Genomic DNA, 8,872 nt, shown 5'->3' with positions numbered 1-8,872 from the left:
CTGTGGTTCCTTCGTAAAAGAAATTTCGTTAATAGAGAAATCATTTCGTTGAGGTTCTGCCAGTCTTTCATGCTCGGATGGAATTTCAGGCCAACCGAAAACAGATCTGATTGACGATTGATAAATATCTACAACGTAATCTGGAGAATATATTTCAATCGCAGATGATAACGTCGGTTCGTGAACTGAAATAACTAGTTTTGCTTCTTTTCCGGTTATAGCTTTTAGTCTGCGTTGAAATTCGTCATTGATTTGTTCGATTTGATAACTTCCTGTAGGAATAAAAACAAAATTCCAGTATGGTGTTCCATAATGTTTCTTTTTATTTGCAAATACTATTGTATTATTCGCCTGTAATCCACCAAATGATTTTGATCTGATATTTTGCCATCTGTAATATACTCGTAATTGCGCTAGTGCGATTTCTTTCACTGAAATTTCAGTTGGAAAGTTAGTACTAAATTCTGGATTAGTTGAGCTTACCGTTATCATTGTTGTTTTTTGACGGAGTCGTATTTGTTACGATTTGTTGTAGTAGCTCGCTTGGCGATGTCAGTGGAGTTGTCATTGTTATTTAAATCCTGATTTTCTAAATCAATCACTGTCATTGCTTCATTGTAGATTTTGATCATCTCCGTGAACTCAAACATGATATTTTTCCATCACTAAGTGTCGTTGATTATAACGAGGATAATTTCGAGTATGCTAACGTCGCTGTATGTAATTTTATTGTATAAACACGCAATTTTGCATTTGTGCAAGTACATATTTTTTGCAATGATATTGAGAATACCGGCAATCGTTGTTGCAGGTGAAACACAAATTTTTACAACTACTGGTGCCATCATTGTTATTGTTGATAATAACACGCCGGTTCCAGCAATAACAGCAGACTCTGAATAAACAATTATATCAAGAATAACTACACGTCTGCGATATTTTTTTTATTTTCACTACATTCTCGTCAACGATATTTTTCAATTTTGTTTGCCATTCACGTGCTTGATTATATATATAATGTTGCGCTGCAACATCACGTTGAATACTCATTATATTTTAATTAGGTGGGAATTTAGCTACTAATTTAAGACACCAATAATAGATCAAGCCGAGTTTTTTTCTTCAGGTTCCACATTAAATGTTACCTCATCGTTTTGATCTAACATCACTAACATGGATCCACCTAACAAATAACGCCGTGAAATCGTGGTAGATATTATAAATGTTACAGCACCGAGTACTGAGAGCCTGTATATACCGGTAACATCAGCACGATGTTTAATAGTTTTATTGACTGGTGACCATAATGCTTGGTCAGACGCTACTGTATATACCATGTTGTTAATTTGCTTGTGGGGAACTTTAATCAGATTATTTTTTAACGATATCAGGACTTCTACTTATAACATCTTCTAGTCTTTTTCTAATCGTTTCAATATCTGATACAGCTGTTTTAATATCGCCAAGTTTTGTGTTAATATCAACGAGTTTTTCGTTAACAATCAACGGGGTGCCAAAGAAATCATCTGCAATTTCATTAAGTTTTTTTTTAAGTTTCTACGAAGTCTTGTCAACGCACTTACGTGAGAATCATACTCAGCTCGTAGCGTGGATAATTTAGTATCTACTGTGTCTACATATTTGTTTTTTGCAGCATCTTCATCAGATGTTGGATCTCTTAAAACAACTATTTTGTTCCCGTTCATGCTGAGTTCGCCTGTCATTGTATCACCGGTGCTCTTCAAACGATTAGCGACCCTTTCTGTAATTTCATTTCTAATAGTTGCAATTGATATACTCGAGTCTCTTATTTACCGTCATTGGTAAATATTGGAATGTTATCCTCAGTAGAACTCTACGAACTATATCATTCCATTTGAAGTTGCTCGTCTTTAAAACACCGTATTTATCCTGAAAAATAATAACTTCATCTCGGTTAACTCCAGAGAGGTTCATAATATCGGCAAGTGCATTTTTAGTCGCGTAATTTGATAAATCAATGTCATCTTTTTTTCTTGTCCTTAGTGGTGCCACTAAGAGAAGATCTTCCGTAAATATCAACCATTATACTTTAAGATCTGTTTAAAACGACTAGGTTACTTGTATAATTATGCACGACTTTATGAGGTGCATTGGAAGATTTTGATATAGCGTCAAGTACATACTTCACGACCACACATCGGTGGATCAGTTAGTGTTTGTGTCGGTAGTGTTGAATACCAAATTAGAATTTTTAATGTGTTTATATATTTTAAAAATTCAATTGGTGGAGTCAACCCAAACGAATCCAAATAAACGATTCCACGTGGATCAATTGCGTATGCCACCCAATGAGTACCAGGCCCTGAATTATCATGAAGATTAATAATACCCATTTCAAAATTGTTTGGTTGTTTTGGTAATTGGTCACGCATAAAAACACCTCTGAAATTTTTTATATTTAATTTTTTGGCAGGATCAAGTGGATCAAAGTTAGACATTGGAAGAATTAACGAAGTGTTCTTGGAAGTCTCAAACCATATCCGTACCGATAAGGGGTTCCCGGTAACCTTAGACCCCTTACCTTTTTTATATCCCTGTCCTGTTGCTTTCTTTAATGCCATTCCAGCGGCGGTTCCAACAGCACCAAGTGCAGCTGCTTTTGCTACAGCTGGGGCTGCAGCGGCTATTAATGCTGGTATAGCTGCAAGAAGTGGAAATATACCACATGTTTTAATTGAGTCTTTAATAGCGCTCAAATAAAGATGAAGTTGAACTCCGGTTATTGATTCTACAGCCTTATTAAAATGTTTAAGTTGAGTCTTGGTTAATGATAATTTGTTTGGTCCATCACTAGAAATTTGATCCTTTTTTAGTGATATTTTTATTCCGCATTTACTTGCAAGTTTTGTTTGTAGTTTTTTCAACTGACTAGAAGTCAGAGTGACATTAACGTGAATATACGACATTTTTATAATATGATAAGTGATTAAATTACGTTTACTACTGGTGCGTCAATAACTCGCATTTTTCCAGCAGCACCTTCAAGTAACATTGCTTTATCTGAAAGAATAACTGCAACTGCTCTGTAGTTATCACCAGGGGGATTTACACGAGCTCGAAAGTGAATATCAACAACAGATTGTCTAGATAAATCAAGATATTCCAATGAAAAGTAACAGATCGTATACAGAGTTGTAAAATCCCGCTGAGATATCTGCAAACCATTATATATATATATATATATATATATATATATATATATATATATATATATATATATATATATATATATATATATATATATATATATATTGATCACGTTCCATAAATGTGATGATATGCACGTGCTACACGATTTCGGTCAAAATTTAATAATATATCTTCAGATGGTTCTTGATATGTCCATTTATCCGTAAAGAAACTTCACTAACCGCAAGTGTGTCAAATATCATGTGACTACGTTCTTGTGAATTTAATTGATCAGTACTTTATAAAGCAATAAATATATGCCCCGGCACAGAAACTCCCTATTGTGATATTTGCCATGTAAATAACCCAGCAATATTACTTTGAACGCTATCTGTGGTTATTGTCAACCAAAATAACAATGATTTATCACCTTGGTCCATAAAAGAAATAAATTTTTGTTCTTCAGCAAGCAATGGAGTCATTAATGGCATCCACAATGAAAGTTTTGTTAATCTTACCATACAATTGTGAGCAGCAGCAGGAAGCCAGATTGCATCATCATCAGTAGCCTTTCTTACAAGTACAACTATATGTTTAGCTCCAAAAATAACTTTTCGAAAATTTCTGCAAAATCAAAAAACAGTGGAATTACAAATGAAAAAAAACTTCTTCATCATTTAACATTGTTCTGCTTGTAGCAAAGCCTAAGTTGTAAATTGCGTTGATTGATACAGTTGCTGGTCCATCAGCTGCTCCTCCATTACCCTCAACTTCCTTGACATGTTCAGGATGATTAGATGTATCTTTATCAAACATCATTGATGGACTGGCTGATCTTATATAATCATCTGAATATCTTGCAAGACCAATTATTGTTGTAGCAACATCAACGTCTTTTTGAATTGTTTCAATATTTCTACCAACAATCATGTACGTAGCGCTGTCAAAGAACGACATAATACCACTGTTAACAAAACCAACTACATCACCAACTAAACTCCAGTACCATCTTCCTGCAAAATTCTACCTTCTACTTCAATAAATGCTTCAGCGGGTAAGAAATATCTGCTTGTATCTTGAACTTGTAATTCAACTCGTCCACGCTGATTTGGTTGCCTTGCTTCGTAAGAATAAAACTGATAATCACGTATAGATTCATCTTTAAGAACTGGTGCGTCTATATCGAACGCTGGATCGGATACACGTTTGAACATTTTATTTTAACTGTTATCGTCTAACACGAAGACCACTTCCTGCTATTAAACTTGCAGGGTTTTTTTCGTTTCTTTTCTTCTGATATTGGAACACCAGCCAATTATGATAGTTTTTGATTTGCGGCTTGATTTGTTATTTTACTGACATTTGCAGTCATAACTTCAGTGCCATGTAATTTTACTGGGGGTTTTTTTGTGTGTTTTTTTTTTTTTTTTTTTGTACTAATCGAGCTAGTCTATCTTTGATTGTCGAGAACGCTTTACCGGCAAGATTATCAATAGGGCCGATGCCTTTATCACGAACGGCCTCAAAAGCCTTCATCTCTAATTGTTTTACAATCGGTATTGCTTTTGGGGCTATCCTTCTAAATAGACTTTGAACAACATCGCCAAGTCCATCTCCGTAAATCGCTTAGTAAGTTGGTAATCGTGAGTTCACTACCCTGACCATTACAGGTCCACGTTGTGCATTGTGTATAATCATTTTTTAAATTACATGTTGATTAATTAGTTATTTTTTAGTCGCTGTGATAATCATCAGCAATTTCATCGATGAGAGAACGATAAATGTTGCGATCCATAATACCGCCAGTAAATAATCTTCGACAAATATCAGATATTTCATTAATAATTTCCGGCGAATCATTTCCTGCGCGTTTTCCTCCAATCAGAACTTCTAATCTATCTACGTCAGAAAGAACACTGTCAGAACAAGTAATAAGACGGCTTCATTGAGTAGAAAAACCACTTCCTGTAGCACCGGGAGATTCTTCTGGATCATAACATTATTTTCTTCATCAGGTTTTTCAGCTGTAGTACTGATTCCAGTGTATCTTCTTTCTTCTGTGCTCTTACTTCACGCTTAAAATCAAGAAAATACGTGTCATCATCTTTGACAGGTTTGTTAGCAGATATGGAATATACATCTTTAACCCAATCATCTTTACTTTTCCAAGAATCAATACATTTGGGTTTTGCATATTTTTCCGTTTGACGGTACGCCCGTGCGGCAACTTTTACTAATTTATCATATCTTGAATTACTGATATCATTAAAACCTTTAGCTATAAATTTATTTTTAATATCAATTATTTCTGACTCTTTTTGTTTAGGAGATTGTGGTTTTTGGTGTGGCTGAGGAATTCGTGACCCATGTTGTTTTTGTTGTTCTATTTGTTGCTGCGGTGGAGGAAGTCGAAAACAAGGTTCTTGTTGAGGAGGTTCTTGCTCATGAGATTCTAACTTTCTTTTCTTTGACCCATTTGTCTTTCTTGGTAATTTTTTCTCCTCGTTCTTCAACACTTTCATGAATTCGATTTATTTGATCAATATAACCCATATATATCGGATCAGACAAATATAATTGACCACGATTTCAGTTTATACAATACAACCAACTGTACCATGCTACACGATTTAAACCTTCAACATACTTGGGTTTTAAAAAATCGTGCCTTTGAGAAAAATTTGCATAAGCAAGTGCACCTAAATCACGCATATTAGTCTTTTTTATTACACTGGTCAACAGTGAAATCATTACTGACTTGAAAAGGCCCTAATCTGTAGTATTTTGGTGTGCCGAACACGAATATAACCGTGAAAAATTTGTATTGGCTCTCGTTTTGAAGATATTCATATACCTCATTTTCTATGTTTCACTGTGTAAATTTCTCCAGTAGGACTGCAGCAACATCCGGAATAATGATGTAACATTGCATAATACCATCATGCTCACATCATCCACAGTTGATTGCATCATTTTTTGATGCAATGCAATACTAATGCCATGCGGCTGCTGAAATAAGTTGACGTCAGCAGTGTACTATACATGTGTAGGCCTATTATACTAATGCCAGGCGGCTGCTGAAGCTGACGTAAGCAGTGTACTATATAAAGCCCGATCAGATAGGTTCAGCATTTAAAATATTTTAGACGTTGTGCGAGACAGTTCAAGCTACTGTTACATAAAACTTATTATTTTATCCATTTACGTACAATAAAGAACAGTAATGCCTCGAAAGTGTGTTAATACCGCGGACAATTTTTGCTATATTTGTGGGGAAGTGACATTTGCCAACCAGAAGAAAAGTATCAATTCTCAAGTGAAGAAGGCATATCATCTTTACTTCGGATGCAAGGTTGGTGACCAAGACAAGCCTTGGGCTCCGCATATATGCTGTGCTACATGTACAACACAGCTTTCACAGTGGTTGAATTGCAAAAGGTCATCAATGCCGTTTGCAGTCCCAATGGTGTGGAGAGAGCCAAGCAACCACCTAAATGACTGTTACTTCTGCTTGGTTCCTCCTCTTTCCGGCGGAATAACGAAGCGAAAGAAGTCGAGAATAGTCTACCCAAACATTCCGTCTGCATTGAGACCAGTTCCACATGGTGAGGGACTTCCTATTCCAGAACCTCCAGCAGAATATTCTCTTGATTCATCTGACGAAGACAAAGGTGAGTCGACCTGTTCTTCTCCTGGTCCATCAGCATGCAGTGATCCAGATTTTCACTGTGGTGCATCATCAACCCCACACAGAATAACACAGGAAGAACTAAATGACCTGATTCGTGATTTGGACTTATCAAAGAACAAGGCAGAATTGCTAGGATCAAGACTCCAACAATGGAATCTTCTAGAAGAAAATGTCACAATTACTGCATATCGAAAGCGCCACCAGCAATTGGAGCCTTTCTTCAGAAAGGAAAGTAATCTGATATTCTGTTCCGATATTGAGGGCCTCATGAATGCTTTAAAAATCACTCATGACCCACAAGAATGGAGACTATTTGTGGACTCTTCGAAACTGAGTCTCAAGGCTGTGCTTTTTCACAATGGAAACATTCTTCCATCTATTCCAGTAGCGTATGCTGTCCACATGAAAGAGACATACGATAACTTAAGGCAGCTACTGAATTCCATTGAGTATAACAAGTACAGCTGGCACCTCTGTGGTGATTTGAAGGTAGTTGCCCTTTTAATGGGACTGCAGCAAGGATATACAAAATACATGTGTTTCTTATGCGAGTGGGATAGCCGAGCAAGGGAAATGCACTACATGAGGAAGGAATGGACTCACAGGCAGAATGTAGCCATTGGAGAGAAGAATATCCAACACCCAGCTCTGGTTGAGGCTCAGAAAATCTTGCTACCACCCCTTCACATCAAACTAGGTTTGATGAAGAACTTCGTGAAAGCCATTGACCGGACTTTGCCAGCATTCCGATACCTGCATGAAAAATTCCCTCGACTCAGCGAAGCAAAGATTAAAGAGGGAGTTTTTGTGGGTCCTCAGATTCGAGAGCTTTTCAAAGATGACCGGTTCAACAACTTGCTGGAAGGTGACGCGAAACAAGCATGGAATGCTTTTCGCCTAGTTTCTACAAACTTCCTCGGAAATGTTAGGGCAGAAAACTATAAGGAACTAGTAGAAGACATGTTGATGAAGTATAAGAAACTTGGCTGCAATATGTCTCTAAAGATTCACTTCCTTCATTCCCATTTCGATTTCTTTCCTAGCAACTGTGGTATTGTTAGTGATGAACACGGCGAACGTTTTCATCAAGATATCGCAACAATGGAACAAAGATACCAGGGAAAATGGTCCACTACAATGCTGGCTGACTACTGCTGGACACTCCTCAGAGATGCTCCCGAACAGCTGTACAAGAGACAGGCGAAGAAATCTAAGATGTAGTCAATGACTTGATTTTTTATAGGTAGGCTATTACAGTTGACCTTTTACTATTGGAATGCATTTCGTTATGTAAACATTAATTTCTTGCAGATTACAAAAAAACTAGAGCCAATTTTGCAATTTGACTGTCATATTCGTGTTCAGCACATAAAAATTGATAAGAATTGACTAATTTTATTTCAGTAACATGACTTTTGTAAAAATTTGTTGTCCAGTGTTACTTGTATAACTTCCTCAGTAAATTTTTTCTTAAAACCAACTCTTTTCCTTCCTTTCCTTATTATCCTTTTTGGTTCTATTTTTTCTTCATCGCCACCTTCTGCAGCACCTACATCAGCAGGAGGAGCTGAGCAGCAGCTATTCCAGCTGGAAGATCTCTTAAAATCCTTTTGGTTTGTTTAGTTCTTCTTGCTATCTTTTCAGTTTGCTCAACAGTTTGTTTTAATGCTAGAATAAGAGTTTCAGTAGCTTCTGAGACTCTTTCAGCGACCTTTGTGATAGGTTTAAATAATTTTTATGTACCTTCTGCATATTCTACTTGTGATTCTTGACGTTCTTGAAGTTTTTTGTCTAAAAGCATCACGAACAGGCAAAATCTTTTTGATCGCTTCTGATCTTTCTCTGCTAATCTAGCTGTATAAGATTCCGTACCGGTGTAATTATATAATAATGATCTAATTATAGCAGCAGAGGATGCGCGACCACAAATAAGTGTCCCGATGGGCAAATAAAGTTTTTAAAAACACAAACAACAGTTTGACGTTATTTGCCTTTTTTACGTTTTCGTAG

Source organism: Sinohyriopsis cumingii, chromosome 13 (assembly GCF_028554795.1).
Source record: "Sinohyriopsis cumingii isolate HCF-2022 chromosome 13, ASM2855479v2, whole genome shotgun sequence".
NCBI lineage: Eukaryota > Metazoa > Mollusca > Bivalvia > Unionida > Unionidae > Sinohyriopsis > Sinohyriopsis cumingii.
The sequence above is the reverse complement of the archived record's forward strand: the minus strand, read 5'-3'. Positions refer to the sequence as shown.